Source organism: Giraffa tippelskirchi, chromosome 6, assembly GCF_054371585.1.
Source record: "Giraffa tippelskirchi isolate mGirTip1 chromosome 6, T2T-mGirTip1v1.2.pri, whole genome shotgun sequence".
Taxonomy (NCBI): domain Eukaryota; kingdom Metazoa; phylum Chordata; class Mammalia; order Artiodactyla; family Giraffidae; genus Giraffa; species Giraffa tippelskirchi.
In genome coordinates this window covers 81,767,689-81,779,355 of record NC_137280.1, presented here as the reverse complement: position 1 = coordinate 81,779,355, position 11,667 = coordinate 81,767,689, and positions in this window count along the sequence as shown.

Genomic DNA, 11,667 nt, shown 5'->3' with positions numbered 1-11,667 from the left:
TGCCTGGCCCCTGTCCCTGAGGGCCTCCTCTTCAGGCAGGGGAAAAAGACAATGGAGCGACCTGCACACCCCACTAGGAATATGACCTTCCTCTGCCTTGAATTTTGCATTTGTGGGTTTTAATTTTATTTCCGATGCTGCTATATCCACCATACATAGGAGCTAGACAAACAGATGTGTTGTTGTTGTTTTCCTTTTCTTTCTATGAAAGAAACTTTTGTTTGAAACTGTGAGTTTCAAACAATGGGGAAAGTAAAAACAAACAAACAAACAAAAAAAAAAACAAAGAAGAAGAAAAAGAAACAACCAAACAAGCCTGTGGATTGTGCTGGATTTTTGGTGGTGGGTCAGCAAGGCATGGGACCTGGATTGGTCATAAGCCTCTGGGAGGGGCCATGATGGGAGGTGGTGGTGGGCATGTTTAGCTCAGAGACTCCTAGGGACTCTGTAGTGGCCTCCAGAGCTAGAATTCCAGAGGAAGGAAGAAGGATGGCCACTTCAAAGAAGGAAGCAAACAGCCAGTGGTCTCAAAGTCGAGGGGGAGACAGACCTGTGAAAAGTGCAGAGAGCGGGGAAGGAGGCCTGCCTGTTGCAGGGGATGTGTGGTACAGCAAGCAGGGCACCATGGCAGCCCCAGGAGGGCAGACCCCACACAAGTCAGTGGTGCAGCAGGACATCCACCAAGTCAGCTGAAAGCCACGTCCCCAAACATCCACAACATGCTTCATTCAGTTGACATCTGAGCAGTAGCTACATGGCCATGCTTCCTGGGCTTGAGGACATGAACTCTGTGTGGGGTCCCCTTCTCAGCCTGCCATGGGGCACTCTAGGAGCCTGGTCTGACTTGGAGGCAAGACATGTTCCCTCAATCAGAGGCTCAGCAGCCAGAAGCTTGGAAATCAGGCAGGAACTTCTCACTGGGCCTAGCCTCCTTCTGCCTCCTGCAAAGGCCACATTAGAAGTCACAGCTCGTGCAGCTGGAATCCAGTTGGGAGGTCATGAGGGACATCCATCGCTGGCAGAGAGCTAATGTATGAAGCCAAGAACTCTCAGGGGCTCTTTCCTGCCTCTGTCCATCCTCAGGCCTGAGCTAACCCTGGACCCCTGGCCTCCTCTCCACCACAGGGCATAGCTCAGGTGTCTGAGAGCTGGCAGGGGTCAGCAGTCTCTATGTGTATGGTTGGCCAAATCCTGGAATCATGCTCAGAATCTTGGGATGGGGATCTTTCCAAGGCAAACAGGGAAAGACTCAAGGACAAGCAAAGCATACCATTGGCAGAAGCATCACGCTGTCCCTCCATGGCTATTGCCTACATCCACCCTCAATCCAGGGTATTCAGGGTATGCAGAGCTGGGTATGCAGAGCTCTGAAAACTGAGGCTACAGGAGCCAGGGGATGAAGGGATGGCTTTCTCAAACCACACCTTCACCTCTTCAAGCCAAGAGCAGGGTCCTTGCTTCTCTCTCTGTCCCTCCATGCTCTTCTCCCTACTACCACCACTGCCTCTGAGCCCCGCCCTGATATCCAAGCAGACCCACAAGGAGGGAGAAAGGGGAAGCAGGGGTGGAGGGGCATGCTGGGACAGGTGGGACATGGGGAGAGCTGATGCTGGAGCTGAGGGGAGGAGGCCTAGTCCCCACCCTCTCAGAGGTCAGGCTCAGCACAGCCGCCCTGCAGGAGCCATATGCTGGAAAGGAGGGGGCTGGGGGCAGACGGGAGCCTCATAATCAGGAGGCTTGTGCCTGCTGAGAGCAGACGGAGGGAAGCCCAGTTCAGCTGGCTCCATGGCTAGACATCAGGGCCACATGGTATCCTTGAGAGCAAAGGAATGAAGGGTGACCCTCTGCCAACAGAGAGCCATAGCTGGCTGGCCAGGGTCCTGGACAAGGCTGTGCAGACTCAGCACGGCAAGAGTATCCACTCCACACAGAGCCCTGCACTGGGAGAGAAGCTCTGGGGAGCTGCCTGGTAGAGGGAGTGGGAATCCTTCAAGGGAGGAAGGGAGGAAAGAGGAAACATGGTGATAGGAGGTCATGGCCTCATCACTCCAGACAGGACCTGGGGAACACCACCCCCATCACGCTCATGGCCACACAGGTCTCTGCTGCAGGCTCCAAGCCACTAAAGTCAGAGCCAGAAGAGGTTCCTCAAGGCTAAGGGACTGGAGGCGGGGACTTCCCCACAGTCATCCGGTGGTTAAGAATCCGCCTGCCAATGCAAGGGACAGATTCAATCCCTGGTCCAGGAAGATTCCACATGCCACAGGGCAGCTAAGCCTGTGCGCCACAACTACTGAAGCCTGTGCCCCCTAGAGCCTGTGCTCTGCAACTCGAATAGCCCCCACTTACTGTAACTAGAGAAAGCCCTTGTGCAGCAACAAAGACCCAGCACAGTCAAAAGTAAATATGTATAGATACAATATATATTTTTAAAAGGGACTACAGAGAGACACAAGGTTCTGGGCTCCCAAATCCTCTGCTTTCACACTCCAAATCATTATCACCTTCCCAGACTGGCACACCAAATTCCCACCCAAGCCACTTGTCCTTGTTGGCTCAGGGCTCACTGCCTCCTTCACCAGGCCCATTTCATACCAGGTCACCACTGCCCCAGGGCTGTTGCTGACCACCAGGGACTCCCTACTGGGGCCTCAAGGGGTCAGCTGGAGTCAGATGGACTGCAGGCCAGACACTCTATAAAGAGGGAGACAGTGATTAAGTTCACAGGGCAGTGTCCAGGATGGGAGCACAGGTGGCCAGTCTCACCTGCAGGTGTGAGTTACCAGTAGAAAGACCCCAGGCCCACATAGCCCACCAGTCAATAGAGCCAGATCACACACTTCACACAAGGGTCAGGTCCTGGAGGTGGGGGCGGTGAGAGGTGCCCCACTAGAGCTACCTATGGGCCACATCCACAGTGCACAGACAGTACAAATGGTGCAGCACCTCTTAGTTAGGGTCTGGGCAGGAGCTGCCCTAATTGGCACCTGCTGAAAACTAGGTGCTAGGGGCTCCACAGATGAAAGGGTAGGAGAGACAGGCTAGTCAGGGAGTGGAGTCATAGCCACAGGGTCACAAGGGTGAGACGCCAAGAGAGGAAGCAAGGACACAGCCAGGCTTCCTAAGAGAGCAGAGGCCGGACACCCTGAAGGAAGATGGAAGCTACCCTGGGAGTTGATGCAGAGGTAGGTTCTGCCTACCTGGCTTCAGCTCTCCACCAGGTGAGGCACTAGGCTCCACTCCCCATTACTATGGCTCAAGGGCAGAGAGAGGCAGAACCCCACCAGAAGAGGCCCGCAGGTCCACAGGAGAGGCTCCAGTAAATGGTCAAGGGGAGCTAGCAAGAGCCTGTGTGAATGAGGAGGTGAAACCCTCAACTCTGCCTGCCAGGAGCAAGCCCCACCCAGAGCCTTAGTTTCCCTCCAGAGGAAGAGGAAGTGGGATGATGGGGCTCCCCTGGGCCTTTCTGCTCCAGTCTTTTGCTGATGTGGGATGTTCCATCCGGAGCCCTCTCTGGAGCCCAACCAGCCCCCCTCACCTGCCAACATCAGCATGTTCCCATGAACTCTGGTCCAGCCTCCCCACCCCCACCCTTTACCCTCAGCTCAGAAGGAGGGCAGAACACAGGGCAGCCAGCCTGCCTGGGCCTTAGAAGCCACCTCTCCAGGGAGTTTACAGCCCCTCCCGCCAGCCATGAAGAAGGAGGAAATGGGCCTGGTGGGCCTGTTCACAGGTAGTTGAGACAGGAGAGGAATAACCATATTAAAGGCCCGGAGGTAGTGGGGCCTCACCCCACCAGGGCCCCCCTTTGGCCCAGCTCCCTGCAAATCTCACACCCCCAGGGCTTCAGCTTTGAAGTCCTGGAGGGGGTGTGGTGAGCCCCCTCCTCCTAGGACCCCCACAGGCCCTCCCCTCCCATCTCCCCTTCCCCCTCCTCCCTCATAGTCCCACTTTCTGGGTCCTTAGGACCTGTTTCCACACTTCAGGGATGCTCTGAACCATCCCATCCCCCCACCCCTATGCTGGGCCAGAATCTCCAGGGCTGGGACCCTCAGAGCAACAGGTGCAGGGCTCTGGGTCACCAAGCCTGTTACAGAGCACTGAGGACCCCCAGACAGATTCCCTAGTCCTACACAGTGATGGCCTTCACCCCTACAGCAGAGCTTGGACTGGATGGGCCTCCAGGTCCTGCTGACTGTGCCTTTGCTTCTTTCCTGAGGCTCTGGTCTGGGGGACATGACACAGCCCATCCTGGGGTCTGGCCTGATGGCCTGGGGTGGCCCCAACCCCTCAGCTCTCCCCTTCAGTTGCCTAGCCCCACTCAAACTGCATGGTCCCTCCCCAAGCTGCATGGTCCTCTCGCCTGCAACTCATTTGCCTATTGGAACCCTGTGTCCCTTCATGAAACTCTCTGGTTGGGACTCCCAAGGACAAGGCATCCTAGCAGGCAGCAGCTTCCTCTCCAGTAGCCCCCTCGCCTCCTAGCCTGAGCAGGAACAGGGCACCTTATGCACTCACACTGCACTCCAGTCTCAAGTCCAGCTTCAGTCTGGACAGCAGACAACCTCCCAGGGTGATGCTGAAGCCTTAGGGGAACAGGACTGCATCTCTGCCATCCCACCTGGGTGGGAATTCTTCCCGTCCTTCTATTCATAGGCACTGACAGGTAAACTGAGACCTACTGGATAAAGCCTCTCTCCTCAGTGTGAGTTCACGAAGGCAAAACTACCCCATTTTATCCCTCCCTGTCCCCCCATAAAAATGGGGGTATCAGGAGCAGCTAACAGAGGGCACTCCCATTTGCCACACTCCTCATCCCCCCAGATGACCTTGGCCCCAGAGATTTGGGTGATGGGCCCTTCCATACCTTCTGGGTCATCTGGGAGGGCTCCCAAGAGGAGGTGAGCATGTAGTGCAGTTTCTATGGCTCTGACATCCTCGACCTGCGCCCCTTAGGCATCCTGTATTTCTGAGAGGTCCGCTCCTACAGATGCCAGGATCAGGCGGGTACCCAGGGCACTGGGGAAGCCCTGGGAAGGGCCCCAGCCTCAGAGCCGCCACTGCCTGGCCTGGCAGCTGGGACAGGAGCTACGCATAAGGTGCTAATTGATGTTTAGATCCAGGCTGGCTCCTCAATCACGTCTCTCTCTCTCTTTTTTATTTGAGTCTCTGGAGCACACAGTAAACAGTCATTTGGCTCTCAGGGCCCTGCAAATTGGTGTTTATGGTATAAGGACCAGGACTCGTCCACCCAAACACAGCAGGCTGGGAGGGAGGTACTGGGCTGGCAGGGATGGCGTGCTCTCCCGCCCATGGAGGCCCATGGAGGCCCGGCTCTGGGAAGGCCTTCCCTCCACTCTAAAGGAGAAGACAGGCCTGCTCCCAGTAACTTTGATGCCTGCAGCCTGGACTGAGGCAAAGAACCAGCTGGTTCACCCAGCAGCAAAGGGCCAGCACTGGCCAGAATCCTGTCAGCCAGGCACTTGTGTGTTTGGAGGTGGCCAATACTTGAAGCATTGTCATTAATACAGGAGGGCTTCTTGGAGAAGGTGAGTCTCTGTGACAGAGAGGGCCCTCCAAAGGGAGCTCTGAAGGTTCATCAGGGCCCTCAGATTCCCCGGGGCTCTGTGTCCAAGCTTCTCCCAGGCTTCCATTTCCTTCAAGTTTCTCCAAGTCCCTACGGCAGATGGTAGGACCCTCTACACAAACACCTTCTCCCAACCCCGGCAGCCATCTCCAGAACTAAATACAGGAATGTGGGGAGACCAGGCCTTAATGCAAGAGGTTGAATGGTGGAATTACAAGACAGCAGTGGGGAGGTTTTGGGAGAGAAGGGAGACTTCCCAATGTCTGCCCCTTGCCTGACAACTGGACTGCAGAGAAGCAGGCCGGCCAGTGTAGAACCTGCAGCCGGACTTAATAGCTGTCCTAGGTTCCTTAGCTCCCTCTGCTGCCTACAAGTTGCAGGGATTCATTCTACCTCACCTGGCTCACCCAGTCTGTCAGCCTGCAACCTACAGGAAGGCAAAGCCTGGGGCCCTGGGGAAGTTGTTTAATGTTTGGATTTGGGAAGGAGCACCATAGATCACATGTGCTTCTTCCCTGAGTGCACTTTGAATTTTCAGGTCTGAGCTATGGAACAGGAAACCAGGCCCCTCCTCTGCTCAAGAACCTTCCGTGGCTCTCCAGTGCCAAGGTGGAGTTGGAGTGCCTCAGCCTACACCCCTCACAAATTGGTCCCACTCTGAGCTAAAGGAGGACCTCTGATCTATGAATGGAGAAACTGACCTGGGCAGGACATGACTTGCCCAAGGGCACTCAGCATGTTAGTCAGGCAGAGTCTGAAGGAAAGCTGAGATCTCACATCATACATTCTGGTCCCACCTGCTGTTCACTCTCAACTTCCTTCAGCCTTGCCTCCATCCCTCAGTCTCAGGCATCTCCTGGCCTTTGCTGAGGCCTCCTCACCACCTCACAGCCATAATCTTTGTGGTTCCTATATCACAGTCCCCTGGGACCCAGCTGCACCTTAGGGGCCCATGCAAGGCAGAGGAGAACCTGTGTATGTTGCATGTGGGGGAGGGATCTCTGGTGCCAAGCTGATCCATCCCCAGGGCTGCAGGCCTCTGCAGGGGCCCTGCCCAGTTCCAAGGGCTCAGCTATCTCCCCAGCTCTAGACCTAGCTCCCAACAGATCCACCCTTCCCAGCTCCAACCTCAGGCAGGCCAGTCTAAGTCAAATTATCAGAATGCCTCAGGAGAATGCCCCTTATCTGGGAGGAGATTTGGGAGCGGTTGGGACACCTGCAGTGGGCCATCCCTACAACATGTGGCCTCAGTATCAGCTGTCCCTGTAGTGATGCCAGGGGGTCCCTGTGTGGATGCCTCCCATGGAACCTCTCCCCACCTCCCACATCAGGGTCCCCAGGAGATGGCCACGAGGAAGGGTGTCCCAGGTCTCAGGATGACAGCATAGCAGCTGGTCATATTGCAAACAGGGAAACCAAGTCTGGGAAAGAGGCAGAACTTGTCCAAGCCTCTCAAAGTCAACAGCACACTGAGGACAGGCAGAATCAGACATTGCATCACCCCTGCCCTGGGAGGCCACTGCGAAGGGGCTGCATCCAGCGCGGGCAGCTCCAGCTGGTCAAGTGTCTAGGAAGGATAGGTGCTGCCTGGGACAGGATCAGGGTCAGTCTGAGGTCAGAAGTCAGCCCGGGAGGTCAGAAGTCAGCCCGGCAGGTCAGAGTGGTCTGGGGCTGCACCTTGCCTATGTCCAGAGGGCTGGTCTTCGCGGATGTACCCCCCAGTGTGGGGGACGGGTGGCCTCACCCAGGCTCCTGGACACATCTGCAAGTGCAGCATCAGCTCCATGGCCCCCACTCCAGGCCCAGGTGCCTCAGCTCCATGTCCCCCACCCACTGGACCATCAGGAACTGCTCTGGCACTTCCCAGCGGCTCACAACTCTGCCAGTGCTCGTTTGATGACTACTCCTCATGGATGTGGAGGTTGGCGAGTTCTAGCCTCTCAGATGGGGAAGGTGGGCACTGAGCCCACAGCTGACGTGAGGACCCCGGTGGGGCTGCTTCAGACTAGGAGGACAGTGTGGAAGACAGCTCGGCTCAGCTTGCTCCAGAGGAGCCAAGAATAACAGGGATGGTGGGGACGCAGGTAAGGGTGCGGCAGGTGAGGACACTGAAGGTAAGAAGGATGCTGTAAGTGAGGATGATGCGGGTGGGAAGGAGAGGGTACAGGTGGGGAGGATACAAGTGGGGACACTGCTGTTGTGGAGTTGCACACAGCAGGTGTGACGCCTCAGGCTCAGACACATGCACAGGTGGTTCAGACTCACTCTCTGCCTCTCCCTGCCACATGGCTTGCCCTATGATGGACAAACAGAGGGGAGATTTTTTTCCTGACCCCAGGTTTAGCCCCTGCCCTGGGCTGATCCTCCACAGTGAGCTCAGCCAGCCCAGGCCCACAGGGTCCAGCTCCTGAATTCCAGCCCAAGGCTGACATGAGAAGTGGGACAGGCCACCATCCACTCTGACACGCTTCCTCAGTCAGCAGCTTCAGGAGCAGGTGTGCCCACTTCCTGTTTCCCCTCCCATGGGGCCTGGGGTCCCCGCGCAGGCCACCGGGTGAGGATATGAGGACACAGCTGGGCCCTGGAATAGCACCAGAGGTCTCTCCAGGGCTCCCCCTGCAGTTCAAACCCAGCCTGGCCTGACATGCTGGTGGGCAGCAGCACCCGCCCCCTAATACCCAACCCAGACAAGCTCCCGGCATGGCCAGCAGTCTCTGGTTCTGGGTCCAGCGTCCAGTGTCCTTTCTATATTTTCCTTGTCCAGTTAATGAGGAATAGTTTCTCTCCAGAACCAGAAATAATGCTGGGCCTCCTCACACGACCTGGCCTGCCTGCTCAGGTTCTCCCATCCCTCAGCCTGGCTCTGCCGGGCCTCTGGGCCTGGACTGCCTGTTGCCTTGATATCCTGCTCTGGGCAGGCCAGCAGGCAGACATCCATCCCTTTGGGCAGCAGCGAGACACTCTGGCCATTTCCTTTCCCGTCTATGACAGAACAGTGGCTGCTTTTGTCAGAGACTTGCCTTCCTCGGCCTGTCCCGTCTCCCTCTCTATGACCAGACCTTTGAAGGATCAGATCACAGACCCTGATGTCCCTAGCTGATCACCTGGCAGGCTTCTGCCTCCCCACTGGCCTCCCTCACAGGGCACCCACCCCCTTAAACACCCCTGGGGAGCCAGGTGCCCTCTGGGGTGACCTTAGCCTCTCCCCTTACAGATAGCCCTAACATGGGGTGGTAGGAGGTAGTAGTCTGCGCAGGAAGAGGCTTGAGATCCTTCTTGAAAAGGGGGCTTCCCAGGGCAGGTGCCCAGCTGGGCTTTCAGGTAGGGGTGGGGTGCTGAAAAGGGTAGAGCTGGCCCACCTTGACCTGGGAGCCAGAAGCAGCACCCAGCCCCCCAGGTTGGAAACAAGACCCGGCAGAAACAGAGCCAGCCTGCCCTCACTTGGTGGAGACAGAAAGCCACTTCAGAGCCTCAGGATCCCTGTGAGATTTTCACAGTCTTGGAGAGACCAGAGTGGAAAGCATGGAGCTGGACCCCCAAGCCAACTGATAGGTGTGGAGGCCAGCCTTCTGGAGTGTGAGGCAGGGTGCGCGCTCGGCAGATCCCGGCAGCAGACGCTGGGACACTGCCATGCCTCGGGCTGGGCTTTTTAATTAACCTCGGCCACTCTGATGGCCCCAATCAAGTGGAGAATGTGATGGCAGAGTGGGGTCAGGCAGAGAGATGGGCTTTAATTAAAGCACTGAAGGGTCCTAGCCAGGGTAGCGGTGGCCTAGGCAGGAGCGCCCCCACCTGACCGCCTTGGTCCTAATCTTGCTCCAAAGGATGCTGGCGCACCTCAGGTGGCAAGAATAAGTACTGCTTGCCCATGGCCAGGTATGGCACCTGCAGGGCCTGTGACCTCTCACCCTCTCTGTGTGGTCCAAGATCAGGCAGCTCCTCTCTGAGCCACTGTCCCCACTAGCTTCCCCTCTCTTCTTCCTGTCTTTGAGCATCTATAGTGTGTCCACTGTAAAGGCCCTGCTGGGTGGCAGAGAACAGAGAAAAAACCATGAAACAAACGTGAACGTGAAATTCGCTCAGTCGTGTCTGACTCTTTGTGACCCCATGAACTATGCAGTCCATGGAATTCTCCAGGCCAGAATACTGGAATGGATAGCCTTTCCCTTCTCCAGAGGATCTTCCCAACCCAGGGATTGAACCCAGGTCTCCTGCATGAAACAAATAAATGTATTAAATATGTTCATGTGCAATAGGGGAGAGTGGAGTGAAGGGAGGGCTATTTTCAATGGAAAGGGGAGTTCAAAGGAGCATAGACCCTCAGAAGGAGGAAGGAAGGAGAAAGCAAACTCACCTGGAAGGGGGCAGTCAGTGCAAAGGCCTTGGGTCAGAACCCTGGGCACAGCTGAGCTGCCTGATACTGGCAAACTAAAATGAGAGGGAGGGCCTCCCTGGTGGTCCAGGGGTTAAGAATCCAAGCTGCAATGCAGGGAACAGCGGTTCAATCCCTGGTCTGGGCAGATCCCACATGCAGTGAAGCAGCTAAGCCCTTGGGCCACAACTACTGGGCCTGTGCTCCAGGGCCTTGCTCTACAGCTAGAGAAGCCGCTGCAACAAGAAGCCCGCACATTGCAACCGGACAGCAGCCTGCGCAGCAATGAAGACCAAGCAGAGCCAGAAATCAACAAAAATCAACAAAAATGAAAAACAATAAAACAAGAGGGAGTCAGAGAGCAGAAAGTCATGGGCATGGAAGGTTTTCAGCTTCACTCAGGTGGACAAGGGCCACACAGGGCTTCTGAGTTGGGCCACCTGCTAGGTTCCAGGAACCAGAATGCCTGAGCCCCATAACTCAGACACCCATCTGCTTGTTGCTCCCTAGCCTTGCTCAGTGGAACGGCAAGCAAGACACTTGTGAGTCTTTGACAGATTCTGTGAGTCCTGACTTCTACATCTGAGGATGGTCCACACTGGGGCCTGGGCTTGGAGCTGTCTGGGGGAGACGGTGGCAGGCATGCACATGAGTCCTGCCCCACAGCTGCCCATCTTTCTTCAGAACAGTTCTGCAATAACTGCGGCTACAAGGCTGACATTCTCCACGGCTGGCTCCCTCCAGACCCGGGGCTTTGGGAGTGATGCGTGAAGGAAACAGGGTGCCAGAGTGTCCTTCACTGTCAGCACAGAGTGCCTCCAGGCCTCCCCTGGTCCTGCCAGGGGCTGCAGGGCAGGGGGAGCCCAGGCAAGGACTGCTCTAACCCCAAGAGCCAGAACCACTGCCAGGTGTGGCAGTCACAGCAGGGGACATCTGCCCAGTGGGGGACACACACCCAGCTGCACAGGTTACGTGGCCACTTGCAAGAAGCTGGCCACCCTCAGGTCAATGTGTGCAGATACCACCTGGACAGGCAGGTGAAAGGAAAGATGAGTGTCTAGGGGACCCCCACACTTTCAGCCCCAGAAACCAGTCCACATGAGCCCCTGGGCAGGCCGTGACAAATTTCCACAAATGTAGTGACTAAAACAACAGAAATTTGTTCTCTCCTGGGATGGGAGGCTGGAAGTTTGAAATGAACGTGTGGGTAGAGTGTGCTGTCTGGAGGCCCTAGGGGCAGATCCTTCCTGCTTCTCCTAGTTCTCCGTGCCCCCAGCATCCGTTGGCTTACGGCTGCATCATCCTAACCTCTGCCTCTGCTGTCAGGCGGCCACCTTTCGGTGTCTGTGTTACAATCACCTTGTAACAACACTTGTCATTGAATTCAGGGCCCTAATCCAGAGTCATCTCATCTCAAGATTCTCAATTAATTACAACTGCAAAGACACCATTTCCGGACAAGATCCCATTCTGAGATTCTGGACAGATGTGACTTTGGGGGGATACCATTCTTCCCCCTGAAAATCCTGTGGGGTAAACCCAGGTACTACCGCTATTTGGCTGCACCACATGCGATCCTTGTGCCAGTACATGTCACCAAGATGCTCCTAGGTCCTAACCCCCAAGGAGATTGTGTATATAAGGACTGTTATTTTAAGCCACTAGGGTTTGTGGAACTTGTCATCAGTCCACAGATAGGGCAGGGACC